The sequence below is a fragment of the Schistocerca nitens genome, chromosome 8 (assembly GCF_023898315.1).
Source record: "Schistocerca nitens isolate TAMUIC-IGC-003100 chromosome 8, iqSchNite1.1, whole genome shotgun sequence".
In the NCBI taxonomy this organism is placed as follows: domain Eukaryota; kingdom Metazoa; phylum Arthropoda; class Insecta; order Orthoptera; family Acrididae; genus Schistocerca; species Schistocerca nitens.
In genome coordinates, this window is record NC_064621.1 from 242,959,491 (window position 1) to 242,987,238 (window position 27,748).

The 27,748-nt window shown below is 41.6% G+C and overlaps 2 non-coding genes across 2 annotated transcripts; one reads left to right on the top strand and one right to left on the bottom strand.

Moving 5' to 3' along the window:
• Positions 1-23,282: 23,282 nt before the first annotated feature.
• Positions 23,283-23,357, bottom strand: Trnat-ugu (transfer RNA threonine (anticodon UGU)). Its single transcript has one exon. It is a non-coding gene; the product is annotated as a tRNA-Thr (tRNA).
• Positions 23,358-23,842: 485 nt separating this feature from the next.
• On the top strand, positions 23,843-23,917 carry Trnat-ugu (transfer RNA threonine (anticodon UGU)). The gene has a single exon. It is a non-coding gene; the product is annotated as a tRNA-Thr (tRNA).
• The last annotated feature ends 3,831 nt before the right edge of the window (positions 23,918-27,748 follow it).

Consider the following 27,748-nt stretch of genomic DNA (forward strand, 5'->3'; position numbering starts at 1 on the left):
AATCAGATAAGCCGGTACAATTTTAAGTTCGTGATATTCGGTTGTCAGTAATCTATATTTTTTTCCTCTAGGTTCACCAACACTTTTGTCGAGATGTGAATCATGCTCGAAGGCTTTTCCCATTTATTACTGTGTTGTCCGTCCCCCTGCAGAACAACCCCTTTCGCCCAGTGTAAAGGAACAGGTGCGCATTATTCCATACTGATGTCAACTGAGCTCCTTGCTTTTCTTTTACGTATCCGTGCTTCCGTTCTACTTGGAATAATCAAACAGAGCATTTGGTTGGTTATGAAAATTTCCGAAATGCCACAATTAAAGGTGCCAAACAACTGGCCCACATTCTGCAGACGTTCGTGCAACGCAAGAACACTAACAAAAATGAACGAGGACTATTCGAAACTAAGGTCCGATCGGTCGGGAAATTGAAAAGTCTGTGAAAATCAAAACTATTTTATTTTCAACACTTAGTTACACTTTCCAGCTACTTCTGTACATAGTCACCACTCGGACTTACACATTTGTCGTAGCGTCGTACCAAATTTTAAATATCCTCGTCACAGAAGGCAACCGGCTGTGCTTTCCGTCAATTCGCTGCACTGGCGTACAGCTCGTTGTCTGTGTCAAAATGTTGTCTTCATAGCTGGCGGTTCATGTGAGCAGAGATGAAACTCGCAGGGAGACATTTACGGGCTGTATTGTGGGTGATCAAATACTGCCCATCGAAATCGCTGCAGGAGCATCTTCATTGTCCCTGCAGAGTGCAGCCGACAATTGTCATGACAAAGTAAACGCATAACAGCTATGTTACGTGGGCTGCATGACATTGGGCCAAATCTCTCACTATGCTCTCATATTTGGTGGGAGACACTATTTTAAGGCATCTTTAACGGCTCACTGCTCGCTCAGAACTGAAAAGAGCGACGTGACGCGACCGACAGGTATACTAATACAAAATTCGGATTTCAATTCATGCAACAGAATCATTTCTAACAAATCTTACACACCTTGCTCTATTTCCATTTCAACTTAGACCCCTTTAACAGCTTTATTTTATTGATGAATTATATATTTCTGTTGCTTAATTTCTTTCTACACAAAGATTGGACGATAAAGGGCAATCAGCTGAAATTATGATACACGTATCCATCACGTTAACAGTATTACAACTCATTAATGCAACTTTATTTTGGTTTATCAGTTTTTCAAGATTCACAGTGATAAGCATACTGATAAACGATGATGGCAGAAAAACAACGAATCATTACTAAATGCTGCTCCTGCCTAATCTCCCGCTATTTATATCACAGTCGAATGTTTGTGCACCTGTTGTAGGTATGTTCTACGATTTTTTTTTCTAGCACTTAATACAACTTCTGCTTTGGCAATACATACTGTGTTTAGAAGACATCGTGCTACCCAGTGAGTAATCCGTAACTGGCGCTTGTTATGCATTTATTTCTTTTCAGCATTAAAAACAACAGCTCAGAAGGGCCGTAGTCTTACATTTTTTTTCAAATTTTGATGTTCGGTTTAAGTCTGCGGCATATAGCCTAGTTCTCTAAAAGGCCGAGCCATTTCTATAGTCCGTCTTCACATGACCAAGACACTGTATTCCGCACATCTGTTTCTTCTCGGTATCTCTGCATCAGATTGAAGCTGTCTCGAGAGCGCCCTCTCTCTCCGTGCCCTGTACGACGTTCTGTCACTGGAACCATTTCACAGTGGATCTTTGGATAGGTTTTCCCTTTTAATGGCTCACAACAAAGGTATATATCATTCTCAACCTACATTGAGCCACAGGATTATTCCTTCAACAGCAGTTTTTGTGAGAGTTGCGGTGTAAAGGAATACCTGTGCCGTATGTAGTCCAACACGTCATCTCCGAAACTACCCGGAATTTTGTCACCGAAGAGACCCACAATTTTTATGCAATAGCTAGCCGGCATAGCCTGCGTGTGCACTCATTTGAATTTTCTATTAGTACATCTCCTCCTTCCCTTTGTCTGTATATCTCCCTCTCCCCCCTTCTATCATCATCTCGTCCCTCCTCTCTCTGTCCACCTCCTCCACTCCCCACTCTCCGTCCATCTCCTTCTGTTCCTTTCTCTGTCTATCTGCTCTTCCCCCTCTCTTTGCCCATCTGCTTCTCCCTTCTTCTCTGTCCATCTGCCCACCACCCCTCTGTCTGTCCATCGGCTCCCCCCCCCCCCCGGCTCTCTGCCTATCTCCTTCTCTCCCTTCTCTCTCTCTCTCTCTCTCTCTCTCTCTCTCTCTCTCTCTTTCTCTCTCTGAACATCGGCTTCTCACTCCTCTGTCCATTAGCTCCACTTCCCTCTGTCTGTCCATCTCCTTCTCCCACTCTCTTCATGTACTTCCCCCTCCTCTCTCTGTCCATCTCCTCCTCCTCTTCTGTCCAAATCCTCCAACCTCCTCCCTTCTCTCTTCATATCGTCTTCCCCCTTTCCCTGTCCACTTCCTCCTCCTTCCTCTCCCCATATCCCCTCCTCCTTCCTCTGTTTACCACTGCCTCCTTCCTATGTGGTCTCCTCCCCCTTTAACTGTTCATCTCCACGTCCCTCCTCTCTCTGTCCATCTCCTCCTAACCCCTCTCTCTGTCCATTTGCGCTTCACCCCTATTTTTATCCATTTCCTCCTCCTCCCCATCTCTCTGTTCATCTCCTCCTCTTCCCATTCTCTGTCAATTTTCTCCTCTTCCCTCTATGTCCATTTTCTCCTATCTGTGTCCATATCCTCCTTCCCCCTCTCTATCTATCCACCTCCTCCTCCCCCTTCTTTCTTCATCACCACGTTATTATCCCTAACCCAATAGGAACTTGGTGCTTCTCAGTCCCACTGTATTTCTTTCCAGACAATAAGCAGCATGTGTACCAAGTTTGGTGGAAATTGATCCAGGAGTTTAAAAGGAGTTCTTTACCTGCGGCTTTGTACGTATTCGCATATGTCACGTATATTTCACCTACAAGTAAAATATTTCACACGTATTTGTAAACACATTGGACCTTATATCTCGCGAATTTCGCCTTGCAGTTTCGTTTTGATGAAGCTCAATGTTTATGACATCACACCTTCTTAACCTTGTATCATACAGTGACAAAATTTTACATATACATTCACAGTGGTATATGCAGATATTGCTTGCGAAATTTGTTGGAAATGGAGTTAGCAGAAGAAAGTAATGCCTCATGCAGCACTTTTACTCCATGATCCTCGAAAAAGTAGTAACTGATAAACTTTTTTTCTTTTCATCTTTTGTGGGGGGCAACGAGTTGAAATGCTGTGTAAACTTTGCTCTCATTCTCAAGTACTGGATGAATGTAGTCTGACTATTTGCGCGCCGTGAGCTACATTTCTTTTTACGCCCACCGCCCTACTTTGAGAGGTAGTGGGTTCTTATCCCCATAGTGGTTCTTTCCAGACAGTAAGTGATATGCATACCAAGTGTGGTTAAAATAGTTCCAGACCATAAACAATTAGATTTTTATTGTGCTGAGACTATTTCTCGATACTGGTACTTCCTCCTATTAATAGCAGACAAAAGTAGTCCGCACGATAAAAATTTCTGTGTTCAGTCACAGTGTGAAGGTGATCTGGTTGCCTTACCAACTGACGTATTGTGGCTGATGTTTTCATTCCATATTTACAGTATTCAAGTAGTTTATCGTGTAACTTTCCGACATTAACGTCTATTCATCGTATCTGCTCAGACACTCTAATAAACTGATTTAGAAATTGACTAAAATTATCAAATTAATATTGTATTTCTAAATTAACTAGCCACGATGTGACCGATGACGCTCTTCAACTAATTTTTTGCACTCTCTGTGTTGAACGTATCGAAAACTGTTGAAATATTTGGCGTTAAATATTATCAATCCCTGATCAGCAATGTATGTTTTGACATTGCCATTTGTTTTCCATGTGCCTGCAGGTTACCACATTGTTCGAGGCCCAAGTCACATTCGTTACTGCCGACGAAAATTAACGCGTCATGATCAGACAAAGGTCAAAGCGAAGATTCACTTGAAGTTCAGTGGGAGGCATTGATTGTAAACTAGTCTAAGCGACTAAGATTCTTCAAATTTGTTCCAAATTTAATCAAATTCGAGAGAAGGTAAACTGTGTAAGATAAATATACTTCAAAAAATTAAAACAGTTAAGAGAACTGTTACTCTACGAAGCTCTACAAAGAGAAAGTAATAGAATAAAAATATGACCAATTTCTGGGTAATGGAGAAACAGTATTTTAATAAAACCCATTAAAATTACGTAAAACTTTTAAAAAATCAGAGCTCTAGGACCAAAAATTCAGCAATAGATAATATAAGAGAAGTTCAAAAAGAAACAATCCGGAGGCATAATTACAGAAACCAGTACCTGTGTATTAGATGTATTGACCCTGGCTTTTGAGACAATTGTCTCACTGTGATACAAGGCGGTGAATGGCTGTCTCATAAAATTCCTGGGGCTGCGATGTTAACCAGTTCCGCACGTACAGCTGGACGTCGTCGTCCGAGGTGAATCGTTTGCCCCTCAGAGCCTTTTTAAGGGGATCAAAAATGGCGTAACGTGCTGAATGGAGGATGGCCGAGAACGTTCCATTTGAATTTCTGCAGGAGTGCCGCGACTGTGTTGGCCGTGTGAGGCTTTACATTGTCGTGGAGCAAAATGACCCCACGGGTGAAACTGGTTGATCATTTAGATTTCATCACTTGGCGAAGGGTGGTCAAGGTTTGCGAATAACGCTGCGTATTCACTGTTGTCCCGTGCTGCAGGAAGTGATTCAGAAGGGGGCCATCTTGGTCAAAGAAGAACGTCAGAATAACCTTTCCTGCACTCGATTGGACGACGACGTCCAGCTGTACATGCGGAACTGGTTAACATCGCAGCCTTGGGAATTTTGTGAGACCGTCACTCACCGCCTTGTGCCACAGTGGGACAAGTGTCTCAACAGCCAGGATCAATACTTCTATCATACAGGTACTGGTTTCTGTGATTATGTCTCCGGTTCGTTTCTTTTAGAACGCCCCTTATACGTACAAGGCAGCGTACTTCAACTCGGCTATAAATCAAAACATACTATCAGTAAGTTACCTAACTCCTTAGCGCTACGCAACATATAGGACCATAGAAACAAGGAAAAAGTAATGGACGAAAAGAAATCGCTACGTTGCACTACTACAAGTTGTTTTCCTGTTTATTTTCTTTACAAAAGTGCGCTTAAAAATTCTAAATTCCGAAATACTGATTGAAGTTGAGGTTGCAGAATTCCAAAATCAGACGTTCGCCTTCGACCCTTTGAGAGGGGTTTCCACAGTAAAGTTATTTACATGCTTTTTAAAGTAGAACATTTTGACAGTTCATATCAGTGTACTTTTTTATTCTTATACTAGAATCCTGGTGCCTCAAGGAATTTTCATCTCCAGTGTTTTTCTGGAAGAGAGAGGACAGGCCCTGGCTGAAAGTTTTTGACACCAGGCTTTCCGCCAATCTCTTTCGAAGCATTAATCCCGACTTGCGGGGTCTGCTGTTATGGTTAGCCGGAATTGGCGGGTTAATGTTAATTGGTGGCCGGATGCCCTTCCTGTCGCCACCCCGTACCCCCCCCCCCCCCCCCCCAGGACAGAATGTGTGTACCCCAACTGTCTGCGTCTAGTGTAATCTATGGAATAGTGCGAACGTGTGTCAAACGTCTGCGAGTCGTGTAACTGAGGCGGAAACGTAGGGACCAGCCCAGTATTCATCTAGAGGGATGTGGAAAACCGCCTAAAATCCACATCCAGACTGTCTGGCACACTGGACCTCATCGCTAGTCCGACGGTGGGATTCGATCTGGGGCTTGCGCGCCTATCCGAGTCCAGGAAGCAGCGCCTTAACGCTCTCGACTACCCTGGTGGGTGGGCTTTCCACCAATGAAAAAAATGGTTCAAATAGCTCTAAGCACAATGGGACTTAACATCTGAGGTCATCAGTCCCCTAGACTTAGAACTATTTAAACCTAACTAACCTAAGGACATCACACACATCCATGCCTGAGGCAGGATTCGAACCTGCGACCGTAGCAGCAGCGCGGTTCCGGACTGAAACGCCTAGAACCACTCGGCCACAACGGCCAGCTTTCCGCCAATGACCTGGATTAAATTCCCAACTTATGCACAGTGCCTCATAGAGTGAGAATACAGGGCATTGTTAATGGTGATCGGTCTGTTGGAAGGGACATTAAACTTAGTCTCCGTTGGTTATTTTGATCGAAATGGGCTACGTGACAAGACTAGTTTTAATTGTCTCCTTTTTTTCAAATTGTTATCAGTTAAAAAACAGCCATTAAAACTCCATATGCACCAACGACAGTCATCAACATGTAACAGATATACCGAAGATGCACCTCACACCTAACGAAATAAACATGCCAACGATCAAGATATACAGGGCACCTTGTAAACGTATCATTGAGTTTTCAGTGCTGTGACAGAACCACATTTTGTCTTTTGTAGTACCTCTGAATAGCTCATTGACCATTCTTAAGAGCAAAATTCAGCTTATAATATTGGCATTAAAAAAACAATCATGTGCTCATATATAAACTGCATTTTATTGCAGACTTGATGTTGTTCTACTCAAAAATGAAATTATAACCACATTCAAAATTCTGTTCGTCACACTTGTCATTAGGGGTAACACTGTTGTTAAGGCACGAAATATCCAGCCTGGGTTTACTAAAACAAATTTTGTATTTTGTTTATTGTCTAGTAATAACATTATGCAGAGATATCGGCAAGTACTATAGGATAGGCAACATGATCACATAGTTTACAGCTATCAAACTTCTATCTGTTGAATATTAACATTAATGCTTTCAAAAGTCCTCTCGAAATTTATTATCAGGAATCTGATTTTCGAGAGGCAGTGACTGACACAAACCATCTTGTTGATTACAAGTGTTGCTTTTACTATTTTCCTTTTGACGCTTGCGGTTTGGTCCCGTGAGTGAATTGCTTCGCTCGTCCGTGGGAGAAAAGCAGTATTGCGGGTTGCCAGTCATTCGAGACCCAGGCGCTTGGTAGGAGCAAAAGCCGCTGTATTCATTACGATTCATTACGATAAGTCCGTCGAAGCGTATTGGAGCTAAGGAAATGTTAGAAGATAGCTTAAAAAACGAGAAATTTTCTTTACCGAAGTAATTTCGAAAACAGTTGCTTGTATCAATACTATGCAAAGCAATATACAGTAACTGCTTAGCACTTCCTGTAGATTCTAGAACACTGACTAGAACTAATCTCCGACCACATCCAGTAATAAAATAATGTCTGACATGAAAGCTGCATTGGATACGGATAACTATAGGTCATACGAAACAATTATTCCTGATTTTTTCCTTCGACAACTAATTTCCTTTCATTCTCGCCTTTTGATCTTCCTCTTTTTTTCCTTAAATGCTCTTGAAGTCTTTAGCTTTGAATGTTCTCTTCAGACGTGTTCATCTTTTATTACTTCTTTTAGTGTTCACTGATCCACATACTCTTTTCCCTTTAAATATAAGACCAATTACAATTAGTATTCTCTGGAGCCTTTCCTTTTCTATCCCCCATTCCCCTACTTCTCAAACTGTGTTGCCTTGCGCCCTTTTGCAGAGAGAACTAGAGGGAACATTATTAAGTTTCTTGCTGTTGCTTTGTTTTATTTTACACGTCCTTAGATAGATGAACCATAGCTTGTTTTTTACAGTTGCGGGCTTTGTTTGGTTTCGAAATGAAACCATTCATATCACATATTATTAGATGTAATTGACTTTACCGAAGCCCGTTACGAATGTGGAGGAATGTCAGCCTATCAACAAGGCAACTGCTTCGATACAATTTATTTCAGTGATGACTGAACCAAGAAATCACTAAGTGATCCTTCAAAGTAAAGTAGATAGTTTTGACCTCATTATTTTTAATTAATATTTGATCCATCCAGCTCCCTCAATGTTTCACAAATTCTCGAATAATTTTTCTAAGATGGAATTAGAACACTGTCAAGAGCTTGTTGAATTTGGTGAACACAGTTAGAATTTTGAATTATTCTGAAACTTTTCTGGGAAACTAAACTTTCATTTAGGATTTTTGAAACATTATCACATTAGACATCAAGGATGACTCCCCTTATAGAACTGTGTACGTTTTAAAGTATATGTAAGGTACGAAATGTTTATGTTAAGTTATAAGGTATTAATAATAAAATTAATCACAGTAATTAATATTTTGTTATTAGAATTTGTCTCTTGAGTCTTTTTGCACTATTTTTGTTTCTACAAATATATTGTATCTTCTGCAAATACTTAATGGTTTTATGTCTTTGATATATTATTTATATTTTTTCTAACTAGGTGTTACTCTACAGGTTCATCTTATGTAGCGCAAAATAGCTACATAAGATGGTACGTTTTACGATTTCTAGCTATGTAGAGGTTTCTATTTTTTCATCCGATATTTCAGCGACTAAACCACTATCATTCTAAAAACAAGGCAAGCGGAGGTATTATGTGTGTTACCCGCATGGTTAAAACCCCAGGTGCAGGATTTTTTTAAGTTCGTAGCTCCCAGTTTCTGAAAAAGAAGATGGGATCGTTCGTCGAAACCTTATGCCAAAAAGTAAATTAATCGACTTAGCTAGAACCTCACAAGCAAATCATCAAACAACTGTTCCGTAAAACCTCAGAAATGAAATACTTACTTCAATTATTAAAATGGATATAGTATGCTGTTACCTGCATTCACCTTTAAATAGACTACAATAATCCACATTCAAGTATTGTGCTGATAAATAGCCTGTAAAATAGGATTATTTCGATTCTTTCGATTGACAGTATTTTCTTTTAGTGCATATGGTGTCGTCTAAGAAAGTACTGAAATCGTCTTAAAATAACCAATAATCGATCTACGACACAATCGGAAATTACAAATGTAGGTGGAGATCCCATCCAACAATGATCTCTCATCGCAAGTTCGTTAGCGTCTCACGCCTACAGCCGGGGTACGCCATTAGCGCCTAACGATGATTGTGCAATGCTGTTCGCGGAGCTGCCGTCATTAGCGGTTCGCTGTGGGGAAATCTCCGATTGTTTCCCGACAGGCTATCACGCAGCTCTCCACTGTCATTAGCAGCAAGGTCCTAGTTCGAGAGCCCAGCGAGCGATACCCACAGCCTTGTAAAACGCTTTAATATGTTAACGTGAGGCTGTATCTCATTAATATTCTCTGACAAAAAGGTGCTGGTCCTACAGAATAAGCAGCAAAGCCTTTTGTGAGTTTGTAATGGAAGATCGAAACTCTATGCCCGAATAACTCATGTGGAAAATAACTGCCAGTGAAAGGAAGAGTCCTTGTTGGAACCGTAGCATGTAGGAACTTTTAATGTAGAAAATATTAAACACCGACATCTCTGAAAATTTCAACACCAGGGTCTATCGTTGTGGCTGAACTGAGCTTATGGATTACTGAACTACACATTAAACCTAGAGGAGAGTTATCTGTGAAAACCGATCCCACCCCCATTTCGTTTCTTTAGGCGCTGTGCTATGGAATCAAGAAACGTCTCGGTATCTTCCTAGAGAACGGTTTTATCATTATTTTTGTTCATTTATTGCTATCTCGACAGGATCTGCGTTCTGTCATTTCTATTGAAGGATATGTAAATCACAATCTATTATTACCCAACGTACAATCGTAGAATTATTTGTAGGAAATCAAAATGTTCAGCATAATGAATATAATACAGTGACATAAACTGCTATTAGTCCACGACCAAATACCTATAGGAAACAAAACTACCCCTGTTTTAAATCCATTCCGTACACATTTAAGGTTGCATGAGTGTCTCGAAAATAATGGGTCTTTTATTGAGAGTAGTACTTTTTAAAATTTGAAAAAAAAAAGAAATAAGCCACTCAACGTATCAAAGTAAACTGTGCTTGTTTTTGAAGAGAGACATTTCTATTAAGTTCTGAACAAAATATCGTTCAAATGTCAACCACAACTTTGAACACTCTGACGCACATGATGGGTCCAATTGTTAATACTCCGTCCAACATTAGTGGCTTCAACTCTAGAGTCCATACAACTTTATATGAATGCAGGCCCAAGTCTTTTCGCAAGATTTGCCAAGTTGATGTCTCAGGTAGCCGCAACCGTTGAGATCGGCTTGAAACTGACACATTCGGCTCTTCCTTAATACTGGTCGCTAATGCTGTTGTCTTGTCCTACTTTGCGCTATACGTTGTCTTCTTGGTGGCTCCTGGTCGTGTAGAGTGAAATCTCTCTCCCACTTTAAAAAGTATCACTCTTAATGAAACACCTTATACCTAGTCACATCAATCTCTTGTCGTGCATCGTAGCCTAAGTAATTTCATTATACCTAATCTACACGGTACTCTTCCGCTATTACGTATCTCGGTACTACTCGACTTTTCGTACGTCTGTGCGGGTTGCCATTATTCTGATTCTAACAGTTAATTCCAGACATTTGTTATAATGAAACTGTCTGAACGACGAAATATTCACTTATAACATTTAAATGTAACATGTATCACTTGGCAAATCCCGCGAAAGAATTTGTGCCTGCATCCACATAAAGTTGTATGGACTCTAGAGTTGAAGCCACTAATGTTGGACGGAGTGATTAACAATTGAAACCATCGTGTGCGTCCGTGTGTTCAAATATGTGGTGGACATTTGAACGAAATTACGGGTCTCTGTTCCCGGAACTATGAGTGCAGTTGTGTCCGTTCATGACATGCTTATAAGTATCTTAGAAGATTATACGAATATTCTGGAGGAACTTACTTCCTAACGTCTACCATATGTGGACAAACTAATACTACGTGCTCGGGTGTTCCACCCTGTCCACAGTCACAAATTTCTCAGACCTGTTTCCCGGTTTTAAACAAATAATACATTATACTAACGATATTACTCATGCGCTGATGTGGATTACAGTGATTTCCAACATCTTAGAAAGGTGGGAAGTGAGAATTCAGCGTCTCACGTCTATTCCTAGCTTGCTCTGTTTCCCCAGAAATCGACCTCTTCAATAAAAGAAACAGTCTCATCGCTCAAAACATAAATGACATGGGCTGTTAGGTTGGTTTGGTTGTTTGGGGAAGGAGACCAGACAGCGTGGTCATCGGTCTCATCGGATTAGAGAAGGATGGGGAAAGAAGTCGGCCGTGCCCTTTCAGAGGAACCATCCCGTCATTTGCCTGGAGTGATTTAGGGAAATCACGGAAAACCTAAATCAGGATGGCCGGACCATGGGCTGTTAACCGAAACCATTGGACAGTATTGAAGTCATTGTAATCCTAAATCTGTAATGTCAAACTAAAATTTTCGAAAATAATTGATTTAATAAATGACCACTAACAATGCGGTACGTCTTTGTCTGCGAATGTTTTAGTTGTTGTGTTGCCTCACAGAGCATTTGTGGTGAACGAAAAGATGTAGCTTTTGCCTTGGAAAAGATTAAATCAATCAGTTAACGTATTCAAGATGAACTGTCACGGTGCCGTGGAAAGTTATCATTTCAAGACTTCCTGGCACATGAAAACTGTGCTTCCATGGGCGGTGCTCATTAAAGTATTCCTCGAACAGTCAGTGACATTTTAGGAATACTAAGCAGTGGCTGCCAATTTCGTTTGTGTGATTCTTGGAGATGAGTCTCAATTAATAATTACGTTACAAACTGAAATTCAAGTTTTAAACAGCATGACGTGGTGAAGGTATGGTGACTGCGATCTGACTATTCATTATAAATCTCATGTGTGATGGTCGCAAGTTGCAATTCTGACAACCAGTTTCGATTATTGAACTAGCATCTACAGGTCTCAAAAAGACAGAAAATAGAACTATTACTTGTAAACTGTCAGCAACACGCACACTATACAGTAATCAGCAAACCCCCGATTCTTTAAAAAATCGAACACCCCGGTATGAAATTCAATTCTGACAACCAGTATCGATAACTGAACTGTCATCTACAGGTCTCAAAAAGACAGAAAATAGAACTACTACTTGTAAACTGTAAGCAACATGCACAATATAAAGTAATCAGTAAATCCCCGATCCTTTAAAAAAATCGAACACCCCGGTATGAAATTCAATTCTGACAACCAGTTTCGATTACTGAACTATAACCTACAGGTCTCAAAAAGACAGAAAATAGAACTACTACTTGTAAACTGTCAGCAACACGCACAATATAAAGTAATCAGTAAACCCTCGATTCTTTAAAAAAGCGAACACCCCGGTGTGAAATAGCTTCAAACTTCTGATACTTTAAAATGAGTTAGTGCGTTAAGCATTTGATGTTAAGCATTTAACTGAGAAAAAGTTCACAAAAGCCTTATAATTATGTTTAAATTTGTTGGAAGTTGCTAAATGCTTTCATTATCAAACACTGAATGAGTATAGTCTGTGTAATTTTTGCTCAGTTTTCAGAAAATGCTAGTTTTTCATGCATCTCAACATATATGATCTCACATCTTCTAAACCAAGTGTCGTACAACGGCACAATTTTGCAAGTTAATTCACTGGTATACGTTGATACTGTCCACAAAATGTGCTAGTAGTAAAGTAGTAATACATTAAAACGTCGTATATGTTGAGGCAGTTTTGCATGATTAACAGCGCTAATGTAGTAGCCGATGAACTGTTTAACTTTCTTCATTTTGTGCGGCGTATCAGATCGAAAAAGTTTCGAAAAGGTTTGAAATTATGTGCAAAGCTCGCCGCAAATCACCAAGTGCCGTGATTGTCAAATACAGTATGAGAATATCCGCGTGGTGAGTTCGCTACCTCGAGGTACAGGGGATGGACAAAAATAAGAAAACACCAAAAACATAACACATTACCGTTCCTAATGCGATGTAGGAAAACCTTTCGCACTCAAAACAGCTTCCAGTCATCCGGGAATGGATAAATATAGGTCGTAAATGATTTTGAAGGGAATTTTATATCTTTTTTTCTGTAAAATAGCGGTAAGTTCACGTGTCGATGATAAAGGTGAATAGCGATCTCGCTCGCTTCTCTCCAAAGTAGACCACAAAAATGTACTATAATTTTGAGATGTGGTGATGCAGTGGCCAGGGGAGACGCGAAAATCTATCCTCGTGCTCACAAAACCATTCCTGGCCTATGTGAGCTGTGTGAACAGGGGACTCTGTCGTCTTGGTATAACGCATCACAGTTGCGGAGCAAACACTGTATCATGACATGGACCAGATCAGGCAAAATGGTCACATAATCCTTGGCAGTAGTTCCTCCTTACAGAATAACATGGGGCCCACGGAATACCACTATATGGTTGCTCAAATCATCACCGAAACCGTGCCGTCTTCCAGTCTTGGGATGTAAACTCGGATAGAAGTTCGAAACAGTATGAAACACTGACATCTTGGGTTGTCAGGTGTTCTGCCGGATATCAGCGTCGTACATGCACGGTATTTCGGTCACGTAGCTCGTAACCTTCATCAGGTGCGACCTGAGACTGCTCCTCGAGTGGACCTGGTGGCCTTCCCCCTCCACCAACGGCTGCAGGCGCTTCCTCTGTGGTCCGCACCCATTCCCTGCGACCTGCTGGAGCGTTGCTGCTCCGTTTTCCGTCCGCTGCGGTTCTAGGTGTTCCCTCTGCGGTCCGCGCCCACCAAACCCGCTCCTGGGGGTTTTATCTACGGTCTGGGGTACCAAGCGTTCCCCCTGCGGTCCGCGCCCGCTCACCACGACCTGTTGGAGCGTTGCCGCTCCGTTTTTCGTCCGCTGCGGCTCTGGATGTTCCCTCTGCGGTCCGCGCCCACCAGTCCCACTTCTGGGTGTTCCATCTTCGGTCTGGTGCGCCTGGCAGTCCGTTAGGGGCTCGTTTTCCATGTCTCTGGTTCTTCTGTTTGTGTAGTGTTGCAGCTGGCCCCGTTGCTCCTTTAACAATTCCAGAGCCGGATCCCAGGCTCTGCTTAGTTGGTACCCTGTGTCACGGTTCATAAGATCGTCAGCCATTTTAATTTCTATCGATTCTCTTATAACACTGTCCCAAAATCTGGGTGTTTGTCCTAGAATCTTGGTATCCTCTTACTTCATGGCATGATCTAGTTTTAGACAGTGTTCAGCAATGGCTGACTTAGTCACCGGTCTTAATCTAGTGTGCCTCTGATGTTCTTTGCACCTGATCTCCACAGTTCTTGTCGTCTGGCCAATGTAGGACATGCCACATTGACAAGGTATATTGTAAATCCCTGCTTTTCGTAACCCCAGGTCGTCTTTGACACTCCCCAGCAGTCCACTATAATATAGATTTATGTTCAAGCAGGCAATTGTCTGTGTGCTTTCTCATTTTTGCCTAACCGCTGTATATACATAGTTTCTAACTGTAATACTTGTCTCACTGCGTTAAACCTTTAACGCAGCATTAGAGGTCTTAATGATTAGATTATGAAAGCATTTAAAATTCGGTCAATAATTGTAGGAAAGATAGAAAATCAAAATTTTGCTGTCCCTGGAAGCCGACATTAGGCAATTTGCAACTGGGACTTAGTGCTATGAAACGGGTTAGCCGTTTAGTGATACAGATTAAGAGTGAACCTAACATAAATAATTATTAGCGATATAATATGTACATACACTACTTTGGATATGTTAGCTGTTGTAGTTAAGTTTTCACAATACGCTCGCTCGTAGATATTTTATGTTCATTACATTGGGTGTGAACGTGACGGTTTAAGAGTAAGTTATTTTTTTTTCTTTTCTATCTCTGTAGATAGAAAATTGTCGTCATAGTTTTACCTTACGGTCAACACAAATAAAATTTGTATCGGACAAGCAGTATGCCACTGCTTCGCAACGGAAATTATAAAATGTCCCGTGCATTCCGTCGATTTTTATTGGAATTGGCTGCTGGAACAACACTGGCTGATTTTTCAAGCATGGACGAGTAAGATAGGACTACCTACATATTTCTGTGAAGTCATGTGAGAAGCATGAGTACAAAAGTTAAGGGAGTTTTAGAGCCACTTATTGAACACGTCGTCTCTTATGAGCTGTAAGTCTCCAATAACCTTACTCTGTATGCCTCGGTTGAAGTCTGCTGACAGCAACAAATGCATGGAATGCGGTAGTCTTGTACTTGGATTGGTTAATTTACTTTTTAACTAGAACTGTTTGTTGGATCATAAAACTTCTCCACGCCTGAGAAGAATACATCAAAATAATCATTTAATAGGTATTGTGTGAAGCGAGGGCGGTTTACAGCGCAACTTTCAGGAAGGACGTTTATCACATAACTTCACTAGCTGCTTTAACAGCTATGTAGACATTACGATAAACTATTTACAAATACGATATATTTTGCTTATTCCAGTCATCTCGCATAGTCCGCAATGCCTTTACGTCTGAATCATAGTATTTATTTGCTGTCTTGTAATTATCACTCCTACTGTCGGGTAATATGAATGAAAATTCATCCCAGCTCTCTGTGACAAAATAATGTGTTTTTTATTCACGACACCGGCCATTACCTCAGTTTCAGACGTTTAAAAGAAAAGAGACTGCTATATACAGGCTCAGTCAGCAATAATGGGCACAAGATTTTTCATAACATGTGCCCTTTATCATTTCTACAGACATCTGTAACTTTTTCATTTAATAACTAGTGACTGATGAGAGTATATGTGGCAACTGCTATTCCTCGTAAAGCGTAGTTCATACAGATTGCGAAATCACGAAATCACTTGCCAACAAGTATTATATAAAGAGAATCAGGTTTTCTTGTTCCGTTACTGCCAACTGTTTACGTTCGTTGCAACATACATTATTTTTGTCTAACAGGTCACAAACCATTTTCATTTTGTTCTTCGCGGCGCGAGCTATGGAACAGAACTTTTACAACACGTTCCATACCCTATCACCCTTTAGGAATTGAATTTAAAAAAATATATTCTCTGTGGGTGCCTCCGGTATTTAACGAATGTAATCTCTGAATTTTATGTTTCCAGGAGCAGTGTTTCAGGCTGCGTGTCCAGTCGCGAAAACGGATACGCGCGGCGTCGATGCACAAAAACCTGAACTGAATTATTTCCATTAGAGACGGAATACTGCAGAATCCTTTTGTACTGGGTGCCTACATTTCATAATCACTGTTCTTCAAAATCTTCTGCAACCTCATACTGGTGTGCACACGGAATGAAACTGTATTTTAATAATAAAACACCTATATACTTTCAGTCAACAAGACAAAACGACTTCGCATACGAGTAGACGACTTTCAAATGAAATAAAAGCTATACTGTAGTCAGTAGCCAAAAAAAAATAACGAAAATTAATGCTATAACGGGTAATTTATTTTTGAATTATTAAATAAAATCTGGATTCGTTCTACACGAAGAATATATTCTCCATCTTAAAAAGTAACAACACTCTTTAAAGAATACTTTTCCTCTTACATTGGCCTTCAAATTAATTTTTTTCCGATGTCCTGAACTGAATGAGTTGTAAGGCATTATTCCGCAACCAGAAGACAACATCGTAAAAGCAAATAACTCATAATCCTATTGAAACCTTAGAACTGATTTTTGGCGAAATCTTTACTATTATGTAAACTGAAATCTGCGAAATTTGCAGGCAGGACTTCCAGAGATCGAACAGAAATGAAAATGAAGGTATTGTTTTCTATAAAATAAAACAAGCTTGTTTATACTCATCCATGAAAATCGAAACTGGTGGACTTTAGTAAGCCTAAACGAACAAAAACCAAAGAAATTCACGAATTTGGATATTATTTTTAGCTAAAGAAAATTTAAAAAATGTACTGCAAGATATATCGCTAGTACACAAAATATAAAGAAAAAGAACAATGTAAGACCATATTTCTCACACAGAATTGTAATAGAATGTGGATTAGCATCGTCTTAGAATTTTTATATACATCAGTTTCGTTCTTAGTCTGACGTACGCGTTACAGCACATAACGTCTGTGCAGTAAAGGGAAATAAAGAATTTGCCTTTCATTTACCCATTAAATTTAAAATACTTGAGAAGATCCATTATTGTAGGCTGTGAGGTAACGAGCGAGTTGTGACCCCCTGGAAATACGAGGTGCGGCTAGAAAAAAACCGGACTGATGCTGGAAAAAACATTTATTTACAATTATTTACAATTTCATGTTATCTCCTTCAATGTACTCACCTCCTCGGTCTCTAACCGCTCCATACGAATTTTCCACTGTTCATAGCAATGCTGCAGATCATTTTCGGTAAGTCCATACATTACTTCCGTCGCTTTTTCTTTTACTGCTTCAACAGTCTCAAATCTAGTTCCTTTCAAAGCTGACTTGACTTTAGGGAAAAGAAAAAAGTCACAGGGGGCCAAATCAGGTGAGTAGGGTGGATGATCTAAGATGGGAATGTTGTGTTTTGCCAAAAACGTCTTCACTGACAACGCACTGTGAGCTGGGGCATTGTCTTGGTGAAGGATCCATGACTTTTTTCTCCACAAATCGTTCCGTTTTCTCCGTACTCGCTCACGTAGGGTAGCCAGGACGCTAATGTAGTAATGCTGATTCACTGTTTGTCCCTCTGGTACCCAATCAATGTGCACAATCCCTTTGATGTCAAAAAAAACAATCATCATTGCCTTGAATTTCGATTTTGACATTCGTGCTTTTTTTTGTCGTGGAGAACCAGGAGTTTTCCAAAGCATCGATTGGCGTTTAGTTTCGGGATCGTAAGTAAAAAACCACGATTCATCGCAAGTAATAACATTTTGTAAGAAGGTGGGATCACTTTCAATGTTTTCCAGGATGTCAGAACAAATCATTCTTCGGCGTTCCTTCTGTTCAATTGTGAGACACTTTGGAACCATTTTTGAACACACTTTGTTCATGTTGAAACTTTCATGAAGAATCTGCCTAACACTTTCCTTGTCAACTCCTGTTAACTCAGACACTGCTCTGATTGTTAAACGGCGATCTTGTCGAACAAGTTTACCGATTTTTTCAATGTTTACATCAGTTTTTGTTGACAATTGTCTGCCAGTGCGAGTGTCATCACTGGTGTCTTCGCGGCCATCTTTAAATCGTTTAAACCACTCAAACACTTGTGTTCGCGATAAACAATCATCGCCGTACACTTGTTGTAACATTACAAACGTTTCACTTGCAGATTTTCCTCGTTTGAAACAAAATTTGATGTTAACACGCTGTTCTTTCTGTACACTCGACATTTTCCGACGCACAGACAAAACGTCAACTACTTAATACAGACGCCACGGGCAGACTGAGTGCAGGAGGCAGATGAAACTCGAGCAGTAGGCGGAGCGAGAGTCACGTGACAGGCCACGCGACTTTCAGCCTTATTGCATTCGTTTTATTGTTTCACCAGTACTAGTCCGGTTTTTTTCTAGCCACACCTCGTATTATATGTTCGGAGTTGGTGCAGCCGCACAGGACGCTCGACAAAGCCGGGGCCCGGCAGCAAAAACATGGTGGCAAACGGTAGCCGGACGAGAGGGGTAGCCCCGGCGCATGGTCCAGCCGCGTGGCTGGGAATTCCGCGGTGACGAGGACGGTGCTTTGTGACAATGAAGGAGACACGCCGGGAAGGCCAAAGATGGCGGACTTTGTCAAAACTTTAATGGCAGACATGTCACAGTTCGTATAGAAATTAATAGTAGCCAGATGAAACATGTACATTACCATTATTTGCACGACTATTCTGATGGTGTAATCAGATTTTCAATATTTTTATTAGTTTAAAGTTTAGTATCTAAAGGTAAATTATACAAGTAACACCGAGCAACGAATTCCCAAAATATAAACGCTTCATCCGATTTTGTCGAACGCCGTGTCTTTAGAAAGCTATTAGTGTAAACCTAAATGGTATGAATTACAGGAGTGTAACTTAAATAGTACATGAGTTATTGGAGGTCAAAGTAGTCGATTACTATCGATCGCGTCAGGCCATAAGTACTCCACAGTTACACGAAAAAACGGTATAATCATGCTTATAAATATATTGATTCATCTACGTCTTTGTTAATATGCGATATATGCTATTGATGAAGAAAGTGGCCTACCGTTTGCTTCTTTTCCTTTGATATATGTTTATTTAATTGTTTATGTATTTAATAATGTGTGTTAGAGCGTGTTTATGGTCCAGCCGTAGGAATATTTATTTAATTTCAAGCATTTAAATGTAAATCCAGTATTTCGAATATGTTTTATGTTTTTGAGTGTGCGTTGGCTAGGAGACATGGCGCTAGCGCTCTAGCCAATTACTGCGCTCGTGAATGGGGAGACTGGATGGAAGCGAGTTCGAGAGTTTGGAAGTGCGGCGGTTCTGGAGAGCACGGCACACGACACGGGAGGTGCTGGACGCGACGGCGCGACGGAGGCGGGGTCGTGAGAGAGATTTGGAGAGTGTGGAGCGGTTTGCGCGTGGTCGCGAGAGATAGAAATACTTCGGAGTGCCAACTTGTGAACTTATGAGATTTCCGTGGCTTCTACAGTGAAGACGTAGTGTGCGTTTAGAAGTTAATATCTAGCGAGCTGTGTTGTTCATAACTAATTACGTGCTGTAGGAATCTATTGTTTCCCTGTTATTCAACTTATATTTTATTTAATTGCTGGACCATCGACACTAATAAGTGTTCAGCAGAAATATACTGCATTTTCAAAAGTACTTCTATCGAACTTAGCATTTAAAGTCGTTAAGATAGTACCTGCAGATTTTTTTAAATTGCAATCTTTCATTTATAAATTTATATGTTACATTCATAATTTGCAATTTGCCGAGTGATAGAAACCTTCGACCATTCGATTCTTGTGTGTATTCTTATCGTATACTGTAGACTCAGCAGTATTTGGCCTGTAATGCGGCAACTACGTATCCCAGCCCCTAAACAACGAAACCAGCCAAACCTTTTAATATTTCAACTCTGAGTCGGAGGGTGCGTAGTTATTAGAAAGCTCGCAAGGCACCAGGACTTTACAGACATACTTTTTAAATTGTTATCTCATCACGGTTGTGATTAAAATAAAATAATGTAGACTCTACAGTAAGAATTTTTATACTTCACACACTAGAACTCAGTCAGTGGAACTGAAACGTAAGAATCTGACGCTACGAGTATAATTACTTTAGCCGCCACAGCTAAGTCAATCGGAAATGTCGTTATCAATTTATACAGATTACTAGGGCTCCAGGGAAATCTAGAGTCTTGGGGCCGAGGCAAGATGAAAAAGGAGATGGAGACCGTTCCAAAATGGTTTAAGAGCAATTTCTCAGATCTCCTGCCGAAAATACCTGTTTTCAGAGATTCGTGACATATTCATCGCGAGATTCACACTTACAGTTTCAAGCGCTGCAGATAAAAGGCAATTTATTGCATAATGATTCTATAAGTAACACAATGAACCTACTTTTCTTCTTGGAAAGAACCAAGTGTTCATGTCGTAAGTAAAGGCAGATCGAACGCAAGTACATACCCTATCACTTTTCGAAAATAATATCCACAAAAAGTGACCCTCTCGATTATGACATTTGGGTAATGTTCATTCTAGATTAATCACTACAATAAGTAGGATGTATAATAGTTTATTTGGTTCTATACAGACTACATACTAATCTGCCTTATACGATGGTACTGACAGACAAGAAGAAGCCTTAAATAGGGATATTTTTCCCTAGTGTATGTTGAGCTCTCATAGCTCAGTTACAGCACTTCCTCGCACGTACATTCTGGGATACCCAATTTCCTAACACTAATGACGGTATGATTTTTTTTGTTTCACGTAAATCCAAAAGACGGCAGCCTTTTCACGGAGATAGGTGAGTGCACATTTGTCGAGACGTGCACCATGCTGCTTTCAGCGTCATCGCTGTAGAGGCTTAAATTAATAGCAGTGATTCTTTCTCGCATTAACTTTTAGTTATTGTCTCCTATGAAGTTGCAAACGCACCTAATAAGGAGCAGATCGAAATTCATGTTGAAATATCTTGCAAGGTAGGATTACATACATTGCCGTCCAGTGTACTCATCATGACGAAATCCTAAAGGGAGAGAAGGTAAGAAAAATAAAAGTAAATCACATACATTAATGAACGGATATATGAATGTTCCTTCCATAGATCCAAAGTAAACTGGCATTTAGAGATATGGAATATATACTAAAATGCGTAAGACAATTCCCAAGCTATTGTGGTCACGAAGTGTAAAAAACGCCAAGTTTCGCTGGTTTCAACACTCCAAGGATAATTCTCAGCTGTCAAATATTATGTAGCACTCGAGGTATAATATGTTGCTAAGGACATTAATAAATGCATCAGTTTATTTCACTGAGGAATTTGTCGACTGAGTTGAAAGAAATACACACCAATAAATCATTTATATCCATCTTAAACTGTATTTTAGTATAGCTAAACTTTTGGTAGCTGCCGGTACGTTATTTAACATGTGTGCTCATGATTTACTTTGTAAAATGTAAATAAAAGGTTAAGCTCTACTAAAGTACAGTCTAAGAAGAGCCTAAAAGATTTTTTTGATGGACATTTTTCTCTGCTTCATTGACGAATTTCGTAATAGAATGAACTGACATTTTCGTTAGAAGTTTTAAAAATGTCATATGACTTGAATACTACACAGTATATCATTCCATATCAATACAATTGTTTACGTCTTATGTCTAAATTGTTCTTATTCGCAGTATTCTATGAAGTAAGTTGTTTCTGAAGACAGATACGTTACTTACAACAAATTGCATTAAGGAATCAATATTATGGGCAGCTTTGTTTTATGCATACAAAGTCTTTTGACAGATTACAGAAAATTTTCCAGAGTCGTCAAAACGTCGATGATGAAGAACGCTGTATTTGGCCATCTCTCATACTGCACGACCTTGTGGAGCAGGAGTGACAAGGCATTACAAAGAGCCTTCGTTTTACAATTACGAAGCTCAGCAGTCACTATTCTCTTACATCCTGATCCTGGTAATTCAAAGAAATCGCTCAGAACGGGAAGAAACGGGTCGGTCAGTGTGGATATTGTGCTAATCCAAGTGAATGCTCGCTCATATTCGGATTTCCGTACAACGCTTTTTGTAAGCTTTACTCTAGGAGTTGTTTAGTCACCCATACTACTAAACAAACACAGTTCCGATCTACATCGATCTTTTCTTGGAGCCTTAACATAGTAACACGGTTACAGGAGAACACGATAGATAGGGGTCACGAAGTTGTGCGCAGTGGCAAGCTGTGACAGCCAACCCTAGTAACGCCCAGTATTCCACAATACCTAATGTGTTGTCTTTGCGTTTTTACCAGGTTTTTTAATGAATATGATTGCTTCCTATACTTGTTTTACAACAATTGTGGGTCTTCCTGTCTTTGTACGTATGAGTGTCAACTGCCAATCCATTCACCATGCCCTCCACAGATCTTCCTGCAAATTTCTAGCTTTGCCACTTCTCTGTATGTAACAGCATCACCCGTGACTTACGCTTAAGTGCAGAATTGAGATACAAATATCATTGTATTAAGGGGTTCTGAGAAAAACTTTGAGCTGTTTTCAGTGAAATTAGTTGTTTGCTGTGCAGTCTCGTGTTGTACTAACCATTACAGACAATGAAAAATGACAGATATTAGATTTCATGCATCTCCTAGAAATAATGAGACTATATCAATGAATAAACAAATTCTTGTCAACGTTTTCAGTTGCTAATGCATGTGTGTGTTCGACACATACTGCCGATTCCGGTTATGGAAGGGATTTGAAAAGTGAACTGTTGAATCTTCCTCAGAAACACGTAATGCTATTCCAAGTCTGTATCTCCCATCCTCCAGAGTTCGTTTATGGATTAGATATGAGCATAATGATTAGAGAAAAAATTGGGCTCAAAAATTAAATTACCGTAAAGAATTAATGAAGAAAACGTTAACAGAGAAAAGTTAACAATGAATACAGAAATTCTGTAAATGCGACAATGTGCGACTGACAACAACCAGAAATTATAGAAAATGAATTGAAAAAACTAAGGCAAAAGAATGTAGATTTAGTGAGTCGGTTGTCACTTGGTGTAATGCCGAGTTACTTAAAATAAAAAATTTCAAAAAGTGGCTGACGTTTTCTTTTTTTGTTTCTTGCCGTCAGCAACAAGCGATTATAAAAGGACGATCTGAAATGATAATTAAATGAACACCCTAGCTGCAAGCAGGCGTTGATACACTTCGTTGGGGACATGTTGAAAATGTGTGCCCCGACCGGGATTCGAACCCGGGATCTCCTGCTTACATGGCAGACGCTCTATCCATCTGAGCCACCGCGGGCACAGAGGATAGTGTGTCTGCAGGGACTTATCCCTTGCACGCTCCCCGTGAGATCCACATTCCCAACATGTCCACAACACTACATTCGTAGTGCGCCTATTAGATGTTTGCCCATCATACTCATTACTCGTGGCAGATTAATCTACCAAGTCCCGTACATTTTCAACATGTCCCCAACGAAGTGTATCAACACCTGCTTGCAGCTAGGGTGTTCATTTAATTATCATTTCAATTCTAGCAAAGCTGCATGGTCATATATAGTTAAAATAAATATGGGTTCCCGGCCTTTGACCTTCTTGTGTGCAAATGGACACGCTATGCCCGAACTCGTACGGGACTTGGTAGATTAATCTGCCACTAGTAATGAGTATGATGGGCAAACATCTAATAGGCGCACTACGAATGTAGTGTTGTGGACATGTTGGGAATGTGGATCTCACGGGGAGCGTGCAAGGGATAAGTCCCTGCAGACACACTATCCTCTGTGCCCGCGGTGGCTCAGATGGATAGAGCGTCTGCCATGTAAGCAGGAGATCCCGGGTTCGAATCCCGGTCGGGGCACACATTTTCAACATGTCCCCAACGAAGTGTATCAACGCCTGCTTGCAGCTAGGGTGTTCATTTAATTATCATTTCAATTCTAGCAAAGCTGCATGGTCATATATAGTTAAAAAAAAAAAAAAGGACGATCTATTAGTTCGGTCATCTAAAGATATTGCAAGGGCTACGTCTTTACAGTGTACAAACATCAACAAAAGATTTGCATCACCCAGTATGTCGTGCAGGTACCGAGCGAGGTGGCGCAGTGGTTAGCACACTGGACTCGCTTTCGGGACGATGAGGGTTCAAACCCGCATCCGGCCATCCAGATTTAGGTTTTCCGTGATTTCCCTAAATGGTTCCAGGAAAATGCCGATTTCTTACCCCATCCTTGACAAAATCCGAGCTTGACCTATGACCTCGATGTCGACGGGACGCTAAACCCAGTCTTCTTTCCTTCCTTCGGGTCGTGTAGGTGTGTTGTTATTGTAACTGTTCCCATACCGATCGGAAGGACACCCCTAACGTTATTTCTAAACACACGAGGCACTTGAATGGCTTGTAGCATTTCAGTTGAAAGTAAAGCACCAGTAGGGACGCTTTAGAGGTGTCAGTGGAACAGTAGAGTGGACATCCATTACGCCACAAAGGAAAACGGCAACCAATGAACGGGTCCACACCATCACGTTAGGCACAAAATGTTGTCAGCGAGGGAAGTTGCTCGATGTGTGCACCGGAGTCAAAATGATGAGGTGCGGACATGGAATCAGTTTCAGTTGACTAGTAGTGTTGAGGGCTTACAACGTGTAGGCCGTCCACACTCAACAGGTGCACAGGATGATCGATATCTACTACTTGTGAGTCAAAGGAACAGTGGGCCGAATGCTCCACAACTGAATTCGGCGTTCGAAGAAGCTACAAGAAGTCATGTATTGCATCAAAATGCTGGGAGATGATTATATGATGCGAATCTCCATTCCCGACGACCATGGTGAGCACCACACCGTACACCACGACACCATGACTCCGATACAGATGGCAAGAAATCGTGCAGAGTGAACGCCCCAGAATTGACGTCGGTTGTTGTTTACGGGTGAAAATGGTTCAAATGGCTCTGAGCACTACGGGACTTAACATCGAAGGTCATCGGTCCCCTAGAACTTAGAACTACTTAAACCTAACCAACCTAAGGTCATCACACACATCCATGCCCGAGGCAGGATTTGAACCTGCGACCGTTGCGGTCGCGCGGTTCCAGACTGAAGCGCCTAGAACCGCTCGGCCACACCGGCCGGCTTTACGGGCGAAATCCGGATCTGTTTTTACCCAGCTAATCGCGGACAATGCGTTTGGGCACAATCCAGTGATGCAGAACGCTCCAACATTGTGTCACACTCGTGCAACAAGGTGGTGACGCAGTGATGTACTGGGTGAGAATAGGTAAGGTCGCCGTACACATCTCATGGTTGTTGAGGGCAGTCTCACTGCTCTACAGTACAGGGACCGCCAACATTTTGGTGACAATTTTAACTACATGTATGACAACTCGCGCGCTCATCGTGCTGTTTTCCTGAGCACGTTCCTTCAGCATCCTAGGATCGACAGAATGGAGTGCCCTGGCTGTTCCCCGGACATGAAACCACTGGAATATGTGTGGGATAGATTGAAACGTGCTGTTTCCCGACCTCGACAACGACGACGTACTCTGCGCTACTCCAGGATCGCCTGTGAAGAGTGAGACACTTTGGACCTGCGCTGGTATTATGGTCTCGTCGATGGTATGCCACGGTGGATTCAAGCCTGTATCCGAGCAAGGGAACGTTCTACCAAGCATTGACGTTGCTCAGGAGTGCTGTGAATATCCCCCATGGAAAACAAACGCTTTAGTCGTTACATCACTGTTTTATTTTTTATTTGGTGATGTTTGTTTTGTTCTAGGGCGCAAAAACAAATAGGGTCATACGCGCCCACGTCGGAAATGTAGAACACGAAGACAAAGTGAAGAGCTAAAAACGACTGCACGTTAATCCCAATCGACGGGAGAGAAGGAGGCCAAAAGCAGAGACGTGGAGAGACGTCTATATAATACGTCATAGAGAAACGAAAGTCATGAACTGAAAATTAAATGGCCTCCGCCATATTGCTACGACGGATGAAAAATAAAACGCGGTTGACAGCCCGCGTCTCGTTCGCTGAAATGGCCGATAACTCAGACGGCAAACACAAACGAGAACGTAAATGGTTAAAAGAAGAGCATTCCGTCAGGAAATGGCGGACCGTCAAACGTTGAGCGCAGTGTACACAAAGTGATGGGGGAGCACCACTTAACAAATGGCGATGGCCAAAAAGGCAGTGCCCGGTACACAACGACGAGAGGGCCGAGGTCGTCCAAGTCGCTGGGAGAGACTAATTAACCCAGAGCTTGTTCCCATCAAGGGAGGACCAGTGATGATGCCAGAGTGAGACCACCTGCTGACAGACGGCGAAACAGAGATCATCGGACGGAATGTGAGAACTAAAGGGCTGAGGTACGAGGACTGGAGCCTTGGCAGCAGCGTCAGCGGCCTCGTTTCCTGTCACACCGACCTGACCAAGAAGCCACATAAACATCACTGGGGCTCCATCAATGGTGAGCAAGTGACAGTTTTCCTGGACCCGTTGTATTAAGGGATGGACGGTGTACAGGACACAGAGGCTCTGAAGGGCACTCAGAGAGTCGGAGCAGTTGGCGCAATGAAAAATATTGTGTCGTCGAATGTACTGCATGGCCTCATACAGGGCGAAGAGTTCCGCTGTAAATACAAAGCAGCGTTTCGGAAGCCGATACCGGAAACCGTCGGTGCCAATGACGAAGGCACATCCGACACAAAGGTCAGTCCAAGAGCCATCAGTGTACACAGAGGTACTGTCGCGAAGTTCCGTGCGAATGTTGTGAAACGTACGGCAACAGAACTGGGCTGGAATAGTGCCCTTAGGAAGCGAATGAAGGCCAACGTGAACATGGGCTGCCGCCCGAGGCCATCGTGGTGAATGGTCTACACCCATCGGGGAAGTTGCCGGTAGCGTGAAGTTAAGCAGCCGGAGTAAGAGCCGAAAGCGAACTCCAGGAGGTAACACAGACGAGGGATGCGCCCCATACTGGTGATTAGAGTCGTCGAAGAAGGAGGCATAGGATGGGTGACCACGTATGGCAGACAAACGGAATTTATTTGGTGATCTACACACATTGTAGATGAATGTATACGCATGCGTCAGAGCCAGTTTTTATTTCCTATGCCATGAATTTCGAAATTAAGGGGTGACGCATTACTTTTGTAGAAGTATGTATATCTTATAAAGCGTTATGCTTTTAAATGAAGGCAAATTTATTTGTGTATTTTGTGGTGTCACCGCCAGACATCACACTTGCTAGGTGGTAGCTTAAATCGGCCGCGGTCCATTAGTACATGTCGGACCCGCGTGTCGCCACTGGCAGTGATCGCAGACCGAGCGCCACCACACGGCAGGTCTCGAGAGACGGACTAGCACTCGCCCCAGTTGTACGACGACTTTGCTAGCGACTACACTGACGAAGCCTTTCTCTCAATTGCCGAGAGACAGTTAGAATAGCCTTCAGCTAAGTCCATGGCTACGACCTAGCAAGGCGCCATTAGTTACTTCATGAATCTAAAGAGTCTCACTTGTATCATCAAGAATGCTGTATACCAAAGGACGATATAAAAGTTAAGTGTTCTAGTAGCTACGTTCTTTTCTTTATCACATTCATCACGTATCCTGTTCCAGACTTCGCGCCAGTCGGCGTGTGCGTACGTGTGCCCTTTCGGCTACCCGTCTCTGTGGACTGGCTGCCTT